At 45.1% G+C, this 23,366-nt stretch overlaps 1 protein-coding gene across 5 annotated transcripts in view; it reads left to right on the top strand.

The window, feature by feature from the left end:
• ENPP2 (ectonucleotide pyrophosphatase/phosphodiesterase 2) overlaps positions 1-23,366 on the top strand; it is a 134,379-nt gene that overhangs the window by 15,107 nt on the left and 95,906 nt on the right. The gene's annotated exons all lie outside the window — the stretch shown is intronic.

Below are 23,366 nucleotides of genomic sequence, written 5' to 3'. Positions count from 1 at the left end.
TGGTAATTCTTGCAGTATTTCAGGCTTTTTCATTATTACTATATTTGTTACGTGATCTATGATCAGGGATCTTTGATGTTACTGTTGTAAAAAGATTATGACTTGTGGATCGCTCAGGTGACAGCATTAGCAATCATGTGTTTTTTAAGGTAATTATTTATTTTTGAGTGCACTGGGTCTTTGTTGCTGCTGGGGGCCTTTCTCTGGTTGCACGGAGCGGGGACTGCTCTTCACTGCGGTGCACAGGCTCAGTACTGCAGCTCTCGGGCCCTGGACCGTGGGCTTCAGGAGCTGTGGCCCTGGGGCTTAGTTGCTCTGGGATGTGTGGGATCTTCCCAGACAAGGGATCAAACCTGTGTCCCCTGCATTGGCAGGATTCTTAATCACTAGACCACCAGGGAAGTCCAGTCATAATGTATTTTTAAACTAAGATATACACACTGATCTTTTTCCTTTTATTATTTTACTTATTTGCCTGTGCCGCACAGCAGGCAGGATCTTAGTTTCCCAACTGGGGATCAAACTCAGGCCCCGCAGTGAAAGCCCTGAGTCCTAACACCTGGATCGCCAGGTAATTCCCTGCACACTGATTTTCAGATATAATACTATTGCAGACTTGATGGGCTACGGGAGAGTGTCAGCACTGTTTTTATTTGCACCAGGAAACTAAACAGTTTGTGTGACTTGCTTTATTGAGATATTTGCTTTGTTGCAGTGGTCTGAAACCAAACCCACAGTATCTCCGAGGTCTGCTGGAAAGAGCTGTCTTTGTTCTGAGCATGCCTTGTAGCGCTTGGTTGGCCGTGTTTGCCTTGGGAAGGCGTGTTGTGAGATGTTACAGCATGTTCATCCAGTGCTCATTGGACCTTAAACCCCTTATTACTATTACCCTGGATATTTATAGTCCTAATATCCACTGCCAGTGACTCCAAATTGACTAAAAATAGAACCAGGCTGCCAGAGAATGACCTTCGTATATAACACAAGACAGGCAATTGTCCTCAGAAACATCTCAATCTGTAATTTAATCTCACGAAAAAGCTGGAAAAAAAGTTTTTACCAGTATTCCTCACCCTCCAAAGTATATTTTGTGTATGGAGTCACTATGAATAAAATCTTTATGCAGAGCATGCTAAATAGAATAGATTTGATCTTTAGAGGAGATTAGGAGATAAAGTCTTTCCCTGAGAGTAGTGGGAGTGGAAAGGCTTGAAAAGACTGGAAAAATTTGCGACATTATATACAAACTATTCAAGGGTTAAGTCAATATGTAGTAACTAGAGACATGGCCAAAATTCTCTAAGCCAGGCTTCAGCAGTACGTGAACCAAGAACTCCCAGATGTTCAAGCTGGATTCAGAAAAGGCAGAGGAACCAGAGATCAAATTGCCAACATCCGTTGGATCATAGAGAAAGCAAGAGAATTCCAGAAAAACATCTGCTTCATTGACTACGTTAAAGCCTTTGACTGTGTGGATCACTACAAACTGTGGAAAATTCTTAAAGAGATGGGAAATACCAGACCACCTTACCAGCCTCCTGCAAAACCTGTGTGCAGGTCAGGAAGCAACAATTAGAACTGGACATGGAACAATGGACTGGTTCCAAATCGGGAAAGGAGTATGTCAAGGCTGTATATTGTCACCCTGCCTATTTAACTTATATGCAGAGTACATCATGAGAAATGCCAGGCTGAATGAAGCACAAGCTGGAATCAAGATTGCTGGGAGAAATATCAACAACCTCCGGTATGCAGATGACACCACCCTTATGCCAGAAAGTGAAGAAGAACTAAAGAGCCTCTTGATGAAAATGAAAGAGGAGAGTGAAAGAGCTGGCTTAAAACTCAACATTCAAAAAACTAAGATCATGGCATCTAGTCCCATCACTTCATGGTGAATAGATGGGAAAACAGTGAGAGACTTTATTTTCTTGGGCTCCAGAATCACTGCACTTGGTGACTGCAGCATGAATTTAAAAGATGCTTGTTCCTTGGAAGAAAAACGTTGACAAACCTAGATGGCATATTAAAAAGTGGAGTTATTACTTTCCCAACAAAGGTTCGTATAGTCAAAGCTATGGTTTTTCCAGTAGTCATGTATGGTTGTGAGAATCAGACCACAAAGAAGACTGAGTACTGAAGAATTGATGCTTTCAAATTGTGGTGGTGGAGAAGACTCTTGAGAGTCCCTTGGACAGCAAGGAGATCAAACCAGTCAATCCTTAAGGAAATCAGTCCAATTTTCCAATTGGAAAATCAGTCCAATCAGTCCAATATTCATTGGAAGGGGTGATGCTGAAGCTGAAACTCCAACACTTTGGCCACTTGATGCGAAGAACCGACTCATTGGAAAAGACCCTGATGCTGGGAAAGATTGAAGGCGGGAGCAGAAGGGGACGACAGAGGATGAGATTGTTGGATGACATCACTGTCTCAATGGATGTAAATTTGAGCGAGCTCCAGGAGATGGTGAAGGACAGGGAGGCCTAGTGTGTTGCAGTTCGTGGTATCACAAAGAATCGGACACGACTGAGAGCCTGAACAACAACAAAGACATGGCCAAGACTGCTGGAGACTTCGCTTTGCAAGAATGAAGTGGCGTGAGCGTGCACGGCCATTATCAGCAGGGTTTTGCAATTTCCTGGTGTGTCTTAGGGGCTTCCCTGGGGGCTTAGTGGTAAAGAATCCGCCTGCCAATCCAGGAGACACAAGTTTGATCCTTGATCTGGGGAGACCCCCTGGAGAAGGAAATGGCAACCCACTCCAGTATTCTTATCTGGAGAATCCCATGGACGGAGGGGCCTGGCGGGCTACAGTCATGGGGGTGCAAAAGAGTCGGACATGACTTTGCCCCTAAACTACAAAGAGTGTCTTGGGTTCATGGAACAGAAGCCAGAAAGTAGCATTATTTGTCTAGGGCTGGGATTTCGCCATTCTCTAGGATTTAGAAAATTCTTGAGAACTCTGGCCGTAGAGGCGGAGGAAGTCCCCGGCAAACTTGCTGCCATTTTACGGCAAATGAAGCTGCTGGACAGCCGCCCAACCCCTCTTCCCCTCTGTCTCAGTTCCCCACAGTCGGGCATGCTTCTCTTCCCGTCTCTTCAGAGTCTTCTTCCTTTGTTAATCTGCTGAACCAACAGTAACTGTTGAACAGTAATCTGCTGAACCAACAGGCTCCAGGGATAAGAGAGAAGAGGCGTGGACTTGGTTCCTAATCTTGTACCGTTTACAGTCCTGTGGGACAGGCGCACATGCCCAGAATTACATGCTGAGCCTGAACTCTCAGGCCAGCATTTGAGACACACCAGCTAACCAAGAAGATGGGCTTGTGCCCTAAAGAACCATCTTGCCTGAGTTACTCATAGAATCTGGACTCTTCTTCTACTAGAAGGGGTGGGAGTGAAGTCAAACACATCCTGGGTTCCCATCCGCCCCTGGACGGGTGTGTTCATTTCTTCCTCCCTGCAGTCAGGCACAGGTTGGCCCAGTCTGGATGCTCCTGTGAGCCAAACAGAGGTATTTTAGCTTAATGCTCATTATGTGGGAAGCAGGGTTTCCAGAGATGGGCCATTATGTATAATTTAAGCCTATAGGCCACAGCCCTGTAGTAATTAACGTGTGTGTGTGTGTGTGTGTGTGTGTGTATGCATGCATGTTCAGTCATGTCCGATTCTTTGTGACCCCATGGACTGTAGTCTGCCAGGCTTCTCTGTTCACAGGTTAACTCAGAAGAACAAGGTTCTTCCCGAGAATTAATAGGGGAGATGAGACTAAAACTAAGCTCCAAAAAGCAGGTAGACATATTGGGGAAAAAGACTTTCCTGGAATAGGCATGTAAATAATGATAATAATAAAGGTTCTTCCTTGTTACAGTTAGGGTAGAGTGTTACAGTGGCAAGGTGTAACGGTCTGGGGAGAAAGAGAATAAAGAAGCAGAAGGTATGATCAGGAAGGCCTCTCTCTGAGCCGAGAACTGAAGGCTCAGTGAAAGCAGAAGTCTGATGAGTTAGTATCCAAACTCAACCAGCAAGGCAGAGGTAGCCCTGAAGTTTGAACCTAGGTTTGTCTGACTTTGAGAACCCTTTTCATTAAATCTTAACCAACAAGGAATTATACTTGCTCTCAACATGATTACATTTAGCTATGCTGTCCTCCCATGAAGCAACTTGGACAAGAATAAGGAGAGAAATCATTTATTCGTTCTTTACCCATTCTGATCATTCACCATGGATTAGCCATGATGTGCCTGCAAGTGCAAAGTGCAGCTGTGGCCGACGCCCCCAGGACTGCTGAGCAAAGCATTGTTAGCCTGGAGCTGGGGTGATGCAACCGGAGCCCACAGGCTCTTCAGATGCCTCTCAATGCCCTCTTTGCTCCAAAGGGTTCCTGCCCTCATTAGAATGCAAGGCATGTGCGTCCCTCTTGTTTATCCTTTCATTCCTAGGCAAACACAAGTCTAATAAAGAGGCAAACAACTGTGTCCAGGTCGTAAGTCCACTCGGGAAGGTGGATATTTTGGGGAGGTTAGGCTGATGCCAGCAGGTGGCCATTGCACTGTGAACTCTGAACGTCATTCAGCTCCTTGAGGTTCAAGGGTAGTGTTGCCTGCAGTGCTAATTACTCACTGCAACCCACTGCCAAGGGAGGCCGAGCAAGTTGGAATGTTAGAATTGGCAGCCATCTTTCTTGGGTATTTAGAGTTCTGTCTGCCTGGAAAATGCAGCTGATTTGGATGGAGAAAGTTTAACAGTTTCTGTGCCAGATGCTGTGGAGCTTTCAGGAGATGTTGGTGGGGCAATCCCTGTCCTCAAAGAGCTTTCAATTTAGAAGGAAGGATTTCTGACATAGCAAACAACTGAGGAGGCAAGGTGTGGTGAAAAGATCAGGGAAATTGAACCATTCAAACTGGCTTTTCTCACCATTACCATATAGTCTTGTGTAAATTATTTCATCTTCCTGAGTCTTGCTTTCTTCCTCATAAAAATAGGATGCTATAGCTATTTCACTCAATATGTCAGCAAATTTGGAAAATTCAGCAGATATGCAGATGACACCACCCTTATGGCAGAAAGTGAAGAGGAACTAAAAAGCCTCTTGATGAAACTGAAAGTGGAGAGTGAAAAAGTTGGCTTAAAGCTCAACATTCAGAAAACTAAGATCATGGCATCTGGTCCCATCACTTCATGGGAAATAGATGGGGAAACAGTGGAAACAGTGTCAGACTTTATTTTGGGGGGCTCCAAAATCACTGCAGATGGTGACTGCAGCCATGAAATTAAAAGACGCTTACTCCTTGGAAGGAAAGTTATGACCAACCTAGATAGCATATTCAAAAGCAGAGACATTACTTTGCCAACAAAGGTCCGTCTAGTTAAGGCTATGGTTTTTCCAGTGGTCATGTATGGATGTGAGAGTTGGACTGTGAAGAAGGCTGAGCGCCGAAGAATTGATGCTTTTGAACTGTGGTGTTGAGAAGACTCTTGAGAGTCCCTTGGACTGCAAGGAGATCCAACCAGTCCATTCTGAAGGAGATCAGCCCTGGGATTTCTTTGGAGGGAATGATGCTGAAGCTGAAACTCCAGTACTTTGGCCACCTCATGTGAAGAGTTGACTCATTGGAGGAGACTCTGATGCTGGGAGGGATTGGGGACAGGAGGAGAAGGGGATGACAGAGGATGAGATGGCTGGATGGCATCACTCACTTGATGGACGTGAGTCTGAGTGAACTCCGGGAGTTGGTGATGGACAGGGAGGCCTGGTGTGCTGTGATTCATGGGGTCGCAAAGAGTCTGACATGACTGAGTGACTGAACTGAACTGAACAGGATTGGAAGAGATCAATTTCATTTGAATCCCAAAGAAGGGCAATGCCAAAGAATGTCCAAACTACTGTACAGTTTCGCTCATTTCACATGCTAGCAAGGTTATACTCAAAATCCTTCAAGCTAGGCTTTAGCAATATGTGAACCAAGAACTTCCAAATGTATAAGCTGAATTTAGAAAAGGCAGAGGAACCAGAGATCAAATTGCAAACATTTATCAGATCATAGAGAAAGCAAGGGAATTCCAGAAAAACATCTACTTCTACTTCATTGACTACACTAAAGCCTTTGACTGTGTGAGTCACAGCAAACTGGAAAATTCTTAAAGAGATGGGAATATCAGAGCACCTTACCTGCCTCCTGAAAAATCTGTATGCAGGTCAAGAAGCAACAGTTAGAACTGGACATGGAACAATGGACTGGTTCCAAATCGGGAAAGGAGTAAATCAAGGCTGTATATTGTCACCCTGCTTATTTAACTTATATGCAGAGTACATCATAGAAATGCTGGGCTGGATGCACAGCTGGAATCAAGATTGCCAGGAGAAATATCAACAACCTCAGATATGCAGATGATACCACTCTAATAGCAGAAAGCAAAGAGGAACTAAAGAGCCTCTTGATGAGGGTGAAAAAGAAGAGTGAAAAAACTGGTTTAAACTCAACACTCAAAAAAGTAAGATCATGGCATCTGGCCCCATCACTTCACAGCAAGTAGATGGGGAAAAAGTGGAAACAGTGACAAATTTTATTTTCTTGGGCTCTAAAATCACTGTGGATGGTGACTGCAACTATGAAATTAAAAGACGCTCGCTCCTTGGAAGGAAAGCTATGAAAAACCTAGACAGCGTGTTAAAAGCAGAGACATCTCTTTGCTAACAAAGGTCCGTCTAGTCAAAGCTATGGTTTTTCCAGTAGTCTTGTATAGATGTGAGAGTTGGATCATAAAGAAAACTGAGCGCTGAAGAATTGATGCTTTTAAACTGTGGTGTTGGAGAAGACTCTTGAGAGTCCCTTGAACAGCAAGGAGATCAAACCAGTCCATCCTAAAGGAAATCAGTCCTGAATATTCATTGAAAGGACTGATGCAGAAGCTGAAGCTCCAAGACTTTGGCCACCTGATATGAAAAGCTAATTCACTGGAAAAGACCCTGGTGCTGGAAAAGATCGAAGGCAAGAGAAGAAAGGGGTAACAGAGGATGAGATGGTTGGATAGCATCACTGACTCAGTGGACATGAGTTTGAGCAAACTCTGGGAAATGGTGAAGGACAGGGAGGCCTGGCGTGCTGCAGGTCACAGTCAGCCACGCCTGGGCGGCTGACATGGGCTCCCAGCACACGGGACCTGTTACCGTGCTAGTGTCGTTACTAGGGATAGACTGGTGTGCGCCAGGCCAGGAACCGCTAAAGAAGTACTGCTCTTGCCTCCGACGCTCGGTGATGTTTGTTCTTAGCACTGGCATCTCATCGACAGTGTTATAGATGGGTGAAACAACGGGGCCATTGTCCATAGTGAGGTCACATGAGATCAACTGTACAAACAGGAGTTTCAGAATTTTTATCAATTCTCAGGAAGAAGGGGAAACAGCTGCAGGAAGGGAGGAAAGCCTGAGAAAAGGAGAAGACAGGGTCTTTTGCAAAATATTTTGTCGCAAGAGGCCGCAAGCTATGTCTCTGACTGAGATTTACCCAGCTCCAAACCTAGAGGGCATACAGAAGCAGCTGCTTTGATCAGATAACACAAGAAAAGCACATTAGTATGATGGTCCCAACCTGTATTTGGTGCCGAAGTGAGGAACTGTGCTTTACAAAATCTGTTCTGTTTCTGAACTGTTAAAGGCCCTATGGGATAAAACCCTCAACTGCCCTTCAAGGGTGAGATTAGAGGAATTTCTTTTAAAAGTAATAGAACATAGCATCATGGACTATAGCAAGAACTGTTTATTAATAGAAGCTGGACTCTGGTTAGGCAGACCTGAGTTTGAATAAACTTGTGTGAACTTGGGCAAACTACTCAAATTTCTATGGGCCTCTGTCAAGAGGAGAAACCACTATGTACTTTGCAAGGCTGAGAGAATTCACGGAGCTCATTCCTGAACAATGTCCGGCACCTCCTAGGGGCTCAGTAGATGGCAGCCGTGGTTCTCAATTGTGACCGCTAGGCGGATTCTTTTGCTTAATCCCTGCAATAACCCCATGAGGAAGATACTGGGATTCTCCCATTTTTACGAGGGCTAGAGACGTTTTCTACCTCAGGCAAGGCCACACAGCTAGCAGGCAGAGTCACCACTCCAAACAAGCCCGAGAGCCCAGGATTTTCGTAATGAACAAGTTGTATAACATTGCTCATAAGAGCAACAGAAGCTTAGCGGGTCAACAGGAGGCCCGGAACTTGAATTCTCTTGCATAATACTCCAGTGGCAAGCTGAGGTTAGTGCGCTCCAACTGTGCAGTGGCTCTCTGTTTACAGGGGGTTGTAAAAGACCCCCAGTCTTGCCCTGGGTCTTGTATAAGCCCCCCGGTCTTGCCCTGGGTCTTGTATAAGACCCCCTGGTCTTACCCTGGGTCTTGTATAAGACCCCCTGGTCTTACCCTGGGTCTTGTATAAGACCCCCCAGTCTTACACTGGGAGAGGCAATGTATGATCAGCCTGCCTTTGGCTCTCTTCTAACTCCGTCCGGAAGTAGATTCCTTCATCTCTCGCTTAAGTCAATCAAATGATTTGTGAAAAGTATTCTCCTTTTCTTAGCCTAGCCCTGACCATGTTCCCTTTAATTGTGTGCCTACATGCGTGCTCAGTCCTGTCCGACTCTGGGACCCCATGGACTGTAGCCCGCCAGGCCCCTCTGTCCTTGGGATTTCCCAGGCAAGAACACTGGACTGGGTTGCCATTTCCTTCTCCAGGGGATCTTCCCCATCCAGGGATTGAACCTGGGTCTGCATTGGCAGGCAGGGTCTTTACCACTGAGCCAGCTGGGAAGCCCTTCGATTGATATAAATTAAATTGCACATGCCATAGGTGTTATATATCTATCTACACCTATCTATGTCTATATGTATATTTCTTTCAGGAGATGAAATAGTAAGAACAAAGTGTATTTAGGATCCTTACTGTTCCTTTGGATTTATTCAGGAAAAATAAAACCAAGTTTAGTTATTTAATTGAATAGCTCTTTGCTGGTCATTAAATGCAGAGAGAACTCAGCTCCCTAAGAGTTTTAAGAAGAGAGAAACATAATAGATGCCTAGAGTTGGAAACAGAGAAGGCAATGGCATCCCACTCCAGTACTCTTGCCTGGAAAATCCCATGGACAGAGGAGCCTGGTGGGCTGCCGTCTATGGGGTCGCACAGAGTTAGACACGACCGAAGCGACTTAGCAGCAGCAGCAGCAGCAGCAGAGTTGGAAAGGACCATACTTGTTGTATAGTCAATCTTCCTTTAAATTTAGATACCTTAAAAGACCAACCTTTTCTTGAATAGTAACCATGAGTTCATTCTTTGTAAGAGAATTCTGGGAGCATGGATGGCTGGAGAGTTTGTTTTGTTACGAGATAAAACATGCTTCTCTGGACCTTCCAGTTTTGCTCAGGGAAATGTAATGCCCTTCAGATATCCGCGAAGGAAAATCACACCCACCTTCTCCCATCGTCCACCTAAAGCACCAGGATGCTCAGTCGCAGGCTCCTCAACCACGGGCCAGAAGGGGAGCCGGTTAAATCGCCCTCGTCTAAATATTAGGCGGAGTGAGCCTCTTGAAACAGACAAGGAATCCCGGCACTGCCTGACCGCCGTTGCTGCAGCGGCTTCCCATCCCACCCGCCGGGAGCACAGCGGCCCCTCTGCCTGCGTGGTCCTCCCAGACGCCGAGCTCGAGCCCCTCTCCACAGTCGTCCGCAGGTGCCCCCTCGTCTCGCAGCCACTCCAGCCGCACTGGCCTTTCTGGGCACGTGGACTGTCCCCCGCCCCAGGGCCTTCCCACTGCTGTTTCTCCCAAGAGACGCCCGATTCTGCCGTCTGTCCATCCAGACTTTTGTCAGGAGTCCTCTCTCCGGGGACACTTGTTCCCATCCAGCTGAAAACAGCTCCTCCTGTCCCGCTCTGTTCTCTGCTCTGCTTTGTCTACTTTATCAGGAATCCATTACCTGGATTATATTCTATTTCTCTCCCTCTAGAATGTGAGACCCACGAGGCAGAGGATTGGTTTTTTGTTTTTCCCCCCACTTTTTTTGTTTATTCATTCATTCGGCTACACCAGGTCTTAGTTATGGCATGCGGGTTTGTTTTTGTTTTTGTTTTTAATTCATTTGTTTGTTTTTGGCTGTTTTGGGTGTCCGTTGCTGCACAGGCTTTTCTCTGATTGCCGTGCGTGGGCTTCTCACGCGCTGGCTTCTCTTGTGGGGGACCCGGCTCTGGAGGGGGGCGCGGCTGTAGAGCGCGGGCTCTCCTAGCTGGGTCACGGGCTCAGTACTCGTGGCCACGGGCTTAGTTGCTCCGCGGACGTGGGGTCTTCCTGGATCAGGGGTCGGACCCGCGTCTGCTGCAATGGCAGGCGGATTCTTTACCTCCGAGCCACTAGGGAAGCCCCGAGGATCTGTTTTGTTCACTTTGCATTTCCGGCGCCAGATACATACTAAGTGCTCAAAGTTTGTTAAATAAATAAACGGATACGTGAGTGAATGAGTCAATGCACTGGGCGACAGGGCCGCCCATCACTCGGTCACGCGGCTCCCCGCGCTGTCTGTTTGCAGTGACTTAGACGAGACGTCCGGAGGGAAAACGGTCCCGATGGCGTGCACGCAGCGCAGCGCAGCCGACCCTTTCTCCTCTCGGTCTGAGCTAGTCGCTTATTAGAGAAGCCTAAGGCAAAACGGGCTTCCCTGGTGGCTCAGCTGGTAAAGAATCCACCCGCAATGCGGGAGACCTGGGTTCAGTCCCTGGGTTAGGAAGATCCCCTGGAGAAAGGAAAGGCCGCCCACTCCAGGATTCTGGCCTGGAGAATTCCATGTATATTCTGTGGGGTCAAAGAGTCCTACACGACTGAGGGACTCTCACTTTCACTTTCAAGGTAGAATGAGGTTATTTAGAATTGTGGTCAAGCAGGGGCTCCTATAGAACTTGCAGATAACAAAAACTCCTGGCTTTGGGGGAGTTTTTTTTAAGACCCAATTTTCTTGTTTTTAAATACTCAATTTTCTTTCTTTCTTTCTTAAAACATTTTGTCTGCATGGCATTCAGGATCTTAGCTTGCGAGCCAGGGATCAAACTCACACCCCCTCCATTGGAAGTCTTAACCACTGGACGACCAGGGAAGTCCCCCAGTTTCTTTTAACGACAATCGTTTTCAATTCTGGTCTCTCCTAGTATGAAGTTATATAACCGAATTTTGTATTCTATTGTATTCAATATTGTATTCAGTATATGAAGAATGTTATCCCAGACAGATCTAGCTTTTTTTTTTTAATCTCTTGACTTCAACCTGTCAAGATATTTTTGAACTTTGTTCAGTCCAGGTCCACAGTGTGTGGTAGCTAGCTGTCAATGAATTATTGCATTCAAGAATATACGCTATATCCCATGATTTAGGAATCAAGAAGCTATCATCTCTGTCACCCCCATAGAGGGCCTAGGAATCTGGAGAATGGACAGTGAAATAATGTTTATGAAAACCTTCTATTTGCACAATCTTGTTTGCCTAGAGTAACAGCTAGGAGGGGTTGGAAGAGAGATCCTGTCTTAATTCTGCTGTCCAAATCTCATGTGCATAAAGACAATCTCAGTAGCATAATTGGCAGAGATCTATAAACTGTGTCTATAATTCATCCTACAAAAAGTCTGCAAGACAGGAGGACTCCCCCTGGCAGTGGCGTGGAGCAGAGATCGAAGGAGCCAGTTCTCAGCACGTTCCACACATAGCCTGTGCGTACCTCTACAAGCAGAACTCACAGGAGTGTGTTTAGCAACAGCTGACTTCCATTTCTTCCAGTTAAAACGTGCTTTTTTGTTTCAGTATCCCTGATATATAGTGCTCGGCACGTTGCCCAGTGGCTCAGCGGTGAAGAGCCTGCCTGCCAGTGTGGGAGACACGGGTTCAATCCCCTGGAGAAGGAAATATCAGCCCCCTCCAGTGTTCTTGCCTGGAGAATCCCATGGACAGAGGAGTCTGGCAGGCTACAGCCCACGGGGTGACAAAGAGTCGGACACGACTGAGCCAGTAAACAGCAATAACAACAGTTTTGCTAAGCATTGGCTTATATTATAATGAGTGCTTGCGAAATCTGTGTTGAATCAACGCTATATGAGTTTGTAAAACTCTTCCATTCGAACAGTTGGAGCTGTTGTCTGACAGCGACCTCCATTCTCTCTGATATCTTAGGAACTTTGAAATGACACGCTATGATGCCCACAGCTCTGATCACCTCCTCATTACCAACTGATTCTTTTTTTGGGTCACAGCAAGGTCAGTCTAGAATAGACGTTAATCTGTGGCTTTTGATATGTTCTGAAATAGGAAACATTTTCAAGATTTATCAAACGTTTATCAGATCCTCTGCTTTTAATAGACTTATGTTTCTTCTAGAAGATAGTTGAAATTCCCATTCCTTTAGAATCTTGCCAGTTTTGTAATCCTCATTGGGAAATCATGGAGAAAAGAGGACTCCTCTGCTTAAAATGCATTTGAACTCAGGCAAGGTGCCCAATTTAAAGTTTATTTTCTTGTATATTGACAATGGTAATACTCTGAAGGGCTTTATGAAGGTGCCATAAGGCAATGTGTGTAAATGTCTTTACTTACGTGGCCTGGCAGGGGGCAGGCACTTACTAAATATGAGTACCATTTGTGGAATGTCTTCTCCACGCCAGATACGATGCCACTCACGCAGACTTGCTTTTCCCATTTCCTTCTCCCAGTCCCGACTGCCCTAATCTCCCAACCAAGCTGTCCAGACTTTAGCTCTTGTGACCTTGACTCGGAGCAAGCTTTCTGTTTTGTTGATTGCAAAGTGGGGAGAGTGAGTGAGCCTTAATTCTGACTTATAATTCTTCAGTCTTCTAACATTTTCTTTAAAAGAGAAGTGCTCTTCAAATGCACGACATTGTTCTTTTTTTTCTTTCTTAAATGAAATGCAGTGAACACATCCCATTATAGTCTTTTTAGGTGTGTAATATAATGATTCAGTGTTTGTATATATTGATCAATAATCACCACAGTGGCTCTTGTTGAGATCTATCGCCACACAGAATCAGACATCTTTCTTCTCATAAAGAAAGCTTTTAAGATCTACTCCCTTAGCAGCTTTCAAATAGGCAATGCAGTATTATTATCTACAGTCACTGTGCTCTACACGACATCCCGGTGACTTATTGTATAACTGGAAGCTTGTACTTTTTGATCTCCTTCACTGGCTTTGCCCACCCTGCTTCTGGAAACCTTCAGTCTAGTCTGTGTGTCTGCGCGCCCACTCTCTCTCTCTCTCTCTCTCTCTGTTCTAGAGATGGCTCCTATCAGTGAGATCCGAGTATTTGTCTTTCTCGTCTGACTCGATGTCACTTAGCATCATGCCCTCAAGGTCCATCCACGCTTTTCCAAGTCATTGTTCTTAAATTCCCCCCACGGTCCTCAGACTCTGGTTACAGTTTGTTGCCATTAAGACTCAACCCCCTTGAGATCTGTAGGTGAAGTGACGGCTACAGGGCCCTAGATTTTCTTTTTAGGCCACTTTATTTGAAAGTCAAATGAAGCAGAAACTGACGAAGCAGAATGGCAGAGAACCTGAAGTGCTCTGAAAGAGTCCCAGGAACTCCTCCTATTTTTAGAAAAGTAGAGGGCTTCATCACATCGAGGCTGGTTAAAATAGGTCCACACCGCAACGCAAACGCTTCAGTCTTCCTGTTAATTATCAGGTTTGGAGGGTAACTGAGGTGACTCTGAAGACACTTTTGAAGGCATTGACCTGAGCTGCAGATCAGGATTAATGTTCCTTTTCTGCAGGTCCAGATGCTTTGAAATTTGCTTCACTGCGGAAATAATCTCACTAGCCTGTTCACTCTCTCTTTTTAAACAGCATTTTTGGAGATATAAACCAGAACACCCATCCTTTTAAACTTAACATTTCAGTGGTGTCCAATCATTCATAGAGATGTGCACACACTACCATGATCTAACTTTAGAGCCTCTCTGTCACCCCAGAAGAGAACTTCATCTGCAGAAGCAGTCACTTCCACATCACCTGCCCACCACTGATCTACCTTTCTTCTCCGTGGCTCCAACTACTCTGGGTGGTTCATGTAAGTGCATTCATACAGTGGGGCCTTTACAGCTGACTGGCCTCACTTAGCATGGTGTTCCCAAGGTTCATCCCCATTCTAGCATGTATCAGGACTGCATTCCATTTCATAGTTGAGTTACATTTAATTGCATGAATATACTAAATTTTGTTTATTCACTCATCAGTTGAGAATTCTGCTGTGGACATTTGTGTACAGGATTATGTGTGGACACGTTTTCAGTTCTCCTGGGTGTATACCTAGGAGTGGAATTGCTGGGTCACATGATAACACTACGTTTAACACTTTAAGGACCTGCCAAATAGTTTTCGAAAGGGGCTGCACCCATTTTATAATCTTATCAATAATATATGAGGGTTCCAATCTTTCCACATCCCTTCCTGATACTTCTTATTTTTTGTCTTTTTAATTTTGGCCATCCTGTGTGTTCTGCTCTGCTTAGTCGCTCTATCATGTCCAACTCTTTACGACCCCGTGGACTGGGTCTGTAGCCTGCCAGGCTTCTCTGTCCATGGGGATTCTCCAGGCAGGAATACTGGAGTGGGTTGCCATGCCCTTCTCCAGGGGACCTTCCCAACCCAGGTCTCCCACATTGCGTGTGGATTCTTTACTGTCTGAGCCATCAGGGAAGCCGTTAGCCATCCCAGTTGGTGTGAAATAGTACCTATTTCACTGTAGTTTTGATTTGGATTTCCCAAATGAATAACAATAGTCAGCATCTTTTCATGTACTTATGACCATTTATATATTTTCTTTCTAGAAATGTCTATTCTACTCATCTGAACATTTAAAAGATTGTCTAAGTGTCTTCTTTTGCTCACTTGCAGGAGTTCTTTATATATTTGGATACTAGACTCTGGTCAGATATATAATTTGCAGATTTTTTCCATCTTTTCATTTTCTTGCCCTCTTCACAATATTTTCCAGCCCATGAGCATGATGGTCTTCCCATTTATTTAGGTCTTCGATAATATATTTCAATTATGCTGTCTAGTTTTCAGTGTACAAGTCTCACATTTCCTTTGTTAAATTAATTATTAAATATTTTAGACTTTTTGATACTGTTATAAATGCAATTGCTTTCTTCGTTTTGTTTTAGATCGTCCATTGTGAGTGTACAAAAATACCACTGATTTTTTTTTATCATGCCATATTCCTGAATTCATTTATTGTTGTTGTAGTTCTAACATTTTAAAAACAGATTACTTAGGATTTTCTATATAAAAGTTCACACCATTTGTGAATAGAGGTAGTTTTATTTGTTCCTTTCCAATTCAAATGTCTTTTATTTGTTTTTCTTGCCTAATTGCTCTAGCTGGAAGTGCAGTGCTGAGCAGAACTGGTGGGAGAAGGCAGTCTTGTGTTGCCCCTGATCTTAGAAGGAAAGAGTTGCGTCTTTCACTATTCGGTATGATGTTAGCTGTGAGTTTTTCAAAGAAATCTAGTATCAGGCAGAAGAAGTTTCTTTCTATCCTTAGTTTGCTGAAAGTCACTATTTGTTGTCTGATTTAAGGGGAATCACAGAAATAGCAGTTCTGCTTCCTCCCCAAGAGGGTCCCACTGTGCTCCGAGCATGTGATGGTGCCCTTCCAGTAGCAAGTATAAACTTCCTTTTAGGTTTGAGTTCAACAGCTTTCTTGAGTGGAAGCTCAAATTCTTGGGACTTTCCAATTCAAATAGAAGGTTGTTATTGTCACAGTGGAAACCTGTGTCTCCAGAGCCCTCTCCAGAGTCATGGTACCCTTTGCCAAATATGTGCAGCCCATTTTCTCTCAAGGCTGGAGAGAATGTGAAGAAAGTGGTTCATAACATTTCCAGCTGAAACCTACACGTCATCTCTCTGCAAGTAAAGCAAATTCTCCTGGAACCTTTGTCACTACTAAGCACCTACTATGTGCCCCGCACTTTGCTGCCTACTGAGATCATGGGAGTAGATGATGTTTCCTGCTATATTTAACAAAGGTTTAGTATTTGTTTATTTCCTGTGTTCAACTACTGAGCTACCTGTTTTCACATGCATTGTATCGTTTGAGCTTTGTATCAGTCTTGTGTGATAAGAACTATTATTATTTTTGTTATGAGAATTCTGAGTGTCAGAGTGGTTAAGCAGGGTCTCATGCTTGACAGTGGCAGACCTAGGTTGGCTTGACTCCAGAACCCAGGCCTGCAGCCCCTGTACCAGGCTGTCTTTCCCCTGCTCTCTGGGCATGTGTATTCTCACCGCCGAGGCAAGCGCGCTGACGTGAGCCAGGCGGCGCTACAGGCACAAGTGCCAGCGCCGCGGGCAGAACCTGCGCGTCTGGAGGCAGTGCCGCGGTGCTGCGGCTGCGAGGCCTTCTGGTGCGGGTGCTGGGCCGTGGTTTAACAAAGGCTTGGGTGACCACAGTGGGTGAGGGGCAGGGCTGAGAATCAGCGTGAGGGGAAGCACGGAGATGAGCTGGGCTTTCTGGGCCCGCGTCGTACTGTCATTGGTGAAAGATCTGGTCTGGGGGTAATTCGGGTCATATTTTGGGGTGTGTATAGGTATGTGGCTTCCCTGGTGGCTCAGCTGGTAAAGAATCCGCCTGCAATGCGGGAGACCTGGGTTCAATCCCTGGGTTGGGAAGATCCCCTGGAGAAGGGAAAGGTTACCCACTCCAGTATTCTGGCCTGGAGAATTCCATGGACTGTGTAGTCCAGGGGTCGCAAAGAGTCGGGCATGACTGAGCGGCTTTCATTTTTCATAGGTATATGAATGGGCTTCCCTGATGGCTCAGACAGGAAAGAATCCACCTGCAGTGCAGGAGACCTGGGTTCAATCCCTGGAGAAGATCCCCTGGAGGAGGGCATGGCCACCCACTCCAGTATTCTTGCCTGGAGAATCCCATGGACAGAGGAGCCTGGCGGGCTATAGCCCATGGGATCACAAAGAGTTGGACATGACTGAGTGACTAAGCACACACATATAGGTATATGAATACTACAACAAAGAGTAGGGTTTAGAAAAGTATTTAAGTAGTGGGGTTGACTTAGTTATTGATTGGTTTCTTTCATTTGTTTCTATAAACGGCACTCCTTGAACTGTTTCCAATGTTTCTGAGAAAGTACCATAGGCAGAAGGGAGAGGGCTGCTTAGATGGGATCCTGGCTTCCCAGTCCCACTAGAGCAGCTCCAAATTTAGACGTTGGTATTCATTCTGAGATTTTATTTGAAAGTAAGGTATTGATGCTTAAAAAAAGGGTTTCAAACCACCGAGTTAGCCCAATAATCCTTCTTTACAGATGAATAAACACAGGCTTAAAGGGACACAGCTCGTTAGTAAGAGAACAAGAATTCAAGTTCAAGTCCCGATTTCTTTATCCCCAGTCCTTCACTGGACAGACACTTATTGTCTGTCTGTTGCATGCCAGGAAAGATGCAAGGCTGTGTGGCGTGCAGGGTGACTGGCCAGCATATTTGAAGCGGCCCTGAAGGATGGAGAGGCCTAAACAGAGGTTACAGATGCAGTGGGAGAGCCCCTGCTCTGCGTGGGAAGGGCAGAAGTCGGGGCCTTCACGGAAGAGTGGCGCCTGACCTGAATCCTCACCGCAGTGCTGGAGTCAGCCAGGGAGACTAGGTGGAGGAGCGCGTTCTAGGCCGAAGCAACAAGGTGCACCAAAGGACGAGGGTGTGAGGGAGCACAGCTTCATCAAGGGAGAGCAAATCGTCCCCTGATTGAGAAAACTCACCCTTTGTTAAGCACCCCTCTGTGCCAGGCATTGTATAGGCAGCTTACACGGATTCTCCCATGTAATGCTCGTAAGAGTCCTGTGAGCTGGATACAGATGAGGAAACTGAGTCTTAGAATGGAGAAGTAATTCGCCAAAGGGTCAAGTAAGGTCTAACTGCTGAACAGTGGTAGAACCGGGATCAGAATTTGGGGAGCTTAATTTTGGATTTGGAGCCCTGTGCGCCTCGCTAAGCAGTTTGGATTTTATCCTGTAGGTCAGTGGGTCTCAAATTTGCAGCAGAATCACCTGATGGGCTTGTTAAAGACACTGGGCGCTACCTTCGAGTTTCTGAGACCCAAGAATTTGCATTTCTAGCAAGTTTCCAAGTGATTCTGACCCTTCTGGGGATCACACTTCGACTGGAAGGTTTTCAGTTTAGGGGGGAAATCATCACATTTGCCTATATTTTATGCAGAGCTTTCTGGGTAAGAAATAGAAAAATGAATTACAGATTGGATAAGACTTGCCTCAGTGGAATGGTGTTTGAAGAGGGCAGAGAGTGCAAACGGGAAGAACAGTTATTTCTTCTCTTATATTTTTGTTCTTAGCATTTAATCATTATCTGATCAGTCCAACATTTACATATCTGAATCTGATTCTGCTCCTTGCTTTGTCTCTTATACTAGAATAGCTATTTCTAACCTGTGTTCGGAAGACTGAAGATGAAGAGATGAATCTAGAAGTATTCATACAGGAAGATAATTTAGGTATTCATGGCACTCAGCAGTCTCTGATAAAGGATGGTAATAATTCTGATTAATGACTAGGATCTGCAGGTATGGTGTCTGATTCGAAGTAAGAGATGAAAGGACTGTGGCGGAACAAAAGTGGTTTTAAGGTTGCCCTGAAAGGAGCCTGGAGAGGGGCTGGCTGCTCCCGTGGCTGTGTTTCGGGTGTGCTGACTTGAGGCCTCGCGTGGCCCGGCGGAGGGACATTACGTTGTGGTGGAGAGGACCGGCCTGGCTCAGGAGGCGCAGTTTCCGGGCTGGGCCCAGCCCTTTATTCCACCACCGTGGGCTGTCCTCTGTCCACCGTGGGCCGTCCTCTGTTGTTTGAGCCTCCATTTCATCTGTTGTTTGAGCCTCCATTTTTCATCTATTGTGTTGGCCAAAAAATTCTTTTGGGTTTTTCCGTAAGGTGTTTTTGGCCAACCCAATACAAGTGGAGTTGACGACGGCTTCTCAGCCTGTTTGTGTGAGACTGGAGGATAAAGGATGAGAGTTCTCAACCTTGGGTTGATACTTTTAGTTAAATAATTTTCTCCAGTCATATAGCCACCCATCCGGGCTCAGATGTTCACAGTTCACTTGGCAAAGTTGACTCAAACGACTTCCATTTGCCTGGATTTTTACACGCGCGTTTCAGAGTAGCAAAAAAAAAAAAAAAAGACTTAATTTGAGTTTGAGTTTTACAATGTTTTATTGTAAGCTATAGTTAGGAACAAAGCTGAGCTATTTCCTGGGGGTAATTCTTCTTAAACCTCAATTATGAATAAATGTATTTTCAAATGTTTCAAGTCTACTGTAACTTTACTTTAAATCAACTGCCTCAGAAGATTTTTTAAACTACTGACACATGTTTTAAAGCTATTAGCGAGATCCCTTATTTTAACTATTTAATTCTAGAGTGTTAGCAAATGGATGCATATTGCTACATCTTTCTTATAATCCAGTGAAAACCTAAGAAGTGGCCTCACTGGCCATCATGACCATTAGCGATTCATTCGCTCACGCATCACATTAGCGCCTTCCTGCCCCTCAGCCTGCATGCTCGGAGCATGGACAGCCCTTTGCCCAGCTCACCCAGTTTCCTGCCTCTCCACCAGCGCCGTCGTTTTCCTGATGCAGCATCTCACTCACTGGCTTTTGTCTGGATTACCACCTCCATTTCCAAGCTAACCTACTGTATCCATTTTGACTCCCTCCAAATCATATCCACACTGTACAGAGGTTAAGACTTCATATCTCATTAAGCTTCCACTGATTTAAGCCCTTTAAAGGCTTTCCAAAGCATTTAGGATCAAGACGATACCACCCTACGTGCCTGACGAGGCCCCGCATGGACTGACCTCTACTAGCCTCTCCGGCCTCACTTCACTCCAGGCTCCCTTTCATCTCGCTGCACGGGTCGAACGGGATGCCTTTGGCGGGATGTGTGGTGCCTCCAGTCTGCGTAGAGCCGTTGCATATCCTGTTTGCTCTGCCTAGAAGCCTTTCCTCCTCTCTTACCTCCTTACTCCCCTCCACCCTCATGTCCCAGCTCAGCCGACACTTCACAAAGTCTTCTGTGACCCTCTTGACCACATCAAACCTAAATCATGTGTTCTCATAGCACCATTGACCCCTATACATCTATGCCTGCCACAGCTGCAATTTTCCGTTTATTTCTGTGTCTATGTGAATTATATGGAGGCCAGGGGACTATGTTTGGTTTGGCTCCTTGTAAGGAACTAGTGCCCAGAAGAGTGCTTGGCACACAGTAGGAGCTAATGAACATCTGTGCCATGAATGCATCTTCTTAGAGAGTGTTCCGGTACAGGGGCTCATGCTTAGTCCCATTGAGAATACATGTAATGCATAGATGTTTATGATATAAATGGAAGTCATTGAAAGAGGTGACAGTGTTGATTTCAGCTTTCAACTGTGTAATAACTAATAACGCAAGTCCTGTTGGCATTTGAATAGGCGTATGCCGCTTCTCACTGGCGAACCCCCCAGGGACCATAGATTACTCGTAAAACTTTGCCCCTGTGGTTTAAACTCTTAAGTGGAGTCCGCTTTATACACAGGCAGTGCTGGGTTGTGAGAGCAATTGAGCCTGCCTGTTTTTGTATTAGCTGTCAGGATTTCTTGCTCCGTTTAGTCGGCAAATCCCTTCTGCAGAGCCTGTTGTCCATGTCTGTCCTGAATTTTCTAACAGGTCTCAACCACAGCAGAATTGAAAAATAAGACCTAACTGAAAGAGCTTTAAAATAGGGTAGGAAGAATACATGTAGGTGCTTTTTCCTTAATTTCCTGGTGTTTGTGCTGTAGCGACTGCTTAAGTGTTGCCCTGAAAATCAGGTGGTCAGCGACCTAGAAGTGCTGCGGGAGCAGAGTCAAGTCAAGGGACCGTAACTGTAGTTAATTCTGCACAATGAGAAGCTGGATATTGATAAAATTTGAATCTGTTCATGAATGCTTCATAATTACGGTAGGAGGCAAGAATGACAACCCTCAATTACAGATTTTTTCAGATCTCACTGTTGACCTCAAACCCTTTTACCTTAATCAGGGCTTGGAAACAAGGACTCACAGAAGCATGTCATGAAAAGATGGACTGTGCATTTGTATAAATGCACCTACTGTATCACAATTAAGCAATACACACCCTGGCTGCTTGGTACCACCAGCAAAGTAAATAAAAGACTGTCTCGCTGCTTACAGTTTGGAGATGGAAGAACAGTGGAAGAACCACCATGGTTTGCCATTAAGGGAAATAAACTTTAATGCCCAATTAGTAGTGGATACTATTAGTGATATATTAAAATTACATTATGATTTAGGCCAGGCAAGTCAACATTCAGGACGTAAGTTAACTGATTCAGAGTAATTTATTCTAATGCTCTTTTCTTACGTCATTTGCGTCAGAACGTGGCCCTTCCATTGCTTGCATCAGAAGAGCCTGTTGTGTTAGCTCCTGCCTGGCCCTAAACTTTCCCTTTCTTCTCCTCACCTCCAGGAGCTTATGGTTCTGAATCTTGGGGTTTAGACCATAAGCATCAACATTTTAAACAAGTTTCCAGGGTCATTCTTATGCCCAATAAAGCTTGAGAATCACAGAATGATTTTTCAGGCCTGAGACTGTTGTTAAGATTTGTTTGGGTTTTCTTCTGCCAGGGGGCAGTGTTCTCTGAAATATGGCTGGATTAATAAACCAAGCTGAAAGTTAATTTTAGTCTTTCTCATACACTTTCTTATTTACCAACCCAACCACAAGTGACCTTATACTATACCCAAATCTTAAACACCAGCACAGGTGAACTTTCTTGATTTAGTTCTGTTATAAAAGGCTTTGGACTCTATTTCAGTCATCTTGGTTAAATTTCTAGACATGCAGTCTGCATTATCAGGCTTTTCAGTTTTCTGAATTTTAGATAATGAGGGCTGATTTTGTTTTACAGTTGATTGGATGCCTGAGGTAGGGACTTGGGTCACCCCCCTGACAGTTAATTTGTAATGATGTCTTTTAGTTAAGGTCTTTGAGTGAAATTCTGTGTAACAGTGGTTAGGTGGTGTGTGTGTGTGTGTGTGTGTGCGCGTGCGCAATGACCAGTAGTAGATAAAGTTCTTTGGCCGAATGATTATCAGAAAGAGAGGTTGAGTTCAGTCCTCTTAGATAATTGGTAACAAGTGCTGTACAGAAGCAATTATGGATCAAGCTGGGCTTCCCTTGTGGCTCAGACAGTAAGGAATCTGCCTGCAATCTGGAAGACCGAGGTTCGATCCCTGGGTTGGGAAGATCCCGTGGAGGAGGGCATGGTAACTCACTCCAGTATTCTTGCCTGGAGAATCCCATGGACAGAGGAGCCTGGTGGGTTACAGTCCATGCAGTCTCAAAGAGGCGGACCCGACTAAGCGACTAACACACACATTTCATTTCTCTGGCTATCACTCTTAAGACTTTTTTCCCCCTGCACAGCTACTCTGTCCAAAAAATGAATGGATAATGTTCAGCTTCTGAGTCTAATCATTTTTCAAGGAGGGTATTCATTGTCCTCAGGCTGGATTTCCACCATCAAATATCAGACAGACTGTATAGCTGTTGGGCTCCGGTGAGGGCTGGCGAGGCTGGTGAGGAGGTTGAAGCAGCTTTCTTTGGGAACATTTGGACCGCTGTGGCATACCATGCAGTCACAGGATTGCCTTGATATTTCCCTTTTAGCTTGATAGTTTTCCTCTATACAAGCCTGCGTCTTGAAACTGAACATAAAGATTAGAAAAATCTCACGTGGGGTTAACCTCTTTCATAAACCTTGCTAAACACCCGACCCCAAATCATTTCAGTATGGCATGCAGACTGAAGCAAGAGACTTCTAGAGAAAGAGCCGCCGGCCTGCCATCTCTGTCAGAGTCAAAATGAAAAGGCTTCGAGAGAGGCAGCTGCAAGTCTGGCACTGTGTTTTCTCCTTCTCGATTAGCTGTTACTAAATTCTGGAATATCTAATGAAACCCAGACCTACTGTGCAGCCCACCGTGAACAGGCCCTGGCTTTTGTGCTGTTGGGCTTTATCTGAGCAGAGCCCCTGCTTCCTCGGTCTGTTGCATAGTAAGCGCCCTGTTTGTTCACGTGCACACACATGCTCTGCACAAGAGCCGCGGTCACCGGGTCTGACCAGAGGAAAACCAGAGATAAGCTTTCCTCCCCCATTTGAATCCTACAAGTGTACGGTATTTAAAGAACTTTCAGCTTCTGAGGGCTTGATTTCTTTTAGAAGTCCCCTGGTGGCTAGCTAGCTCAGTAAAAAGA

This window comes from Bubalus kerabau, chromosome 14, assembly GCF_029407905.1.
Source record: "Bubalus kerabau isolate K-KA32 ecotype Philippines breed swamp buffalo chromosome 14, PCC_UOA_SB_1v2, whole genome shotgun sequence".
In the NCBI taxonomy this organism is placed as follows: Eukaryota; Metazoa; Chordata; class Mammalia; order Artiodactyla; family Bovidae; genus Bubalus; species Bubalus kerabau.
The sequence above is the reverse complement of the archived record's forward strand: the minus strand, read 5'-3'. Positions and strand labels throughout refer to the sequence as shown.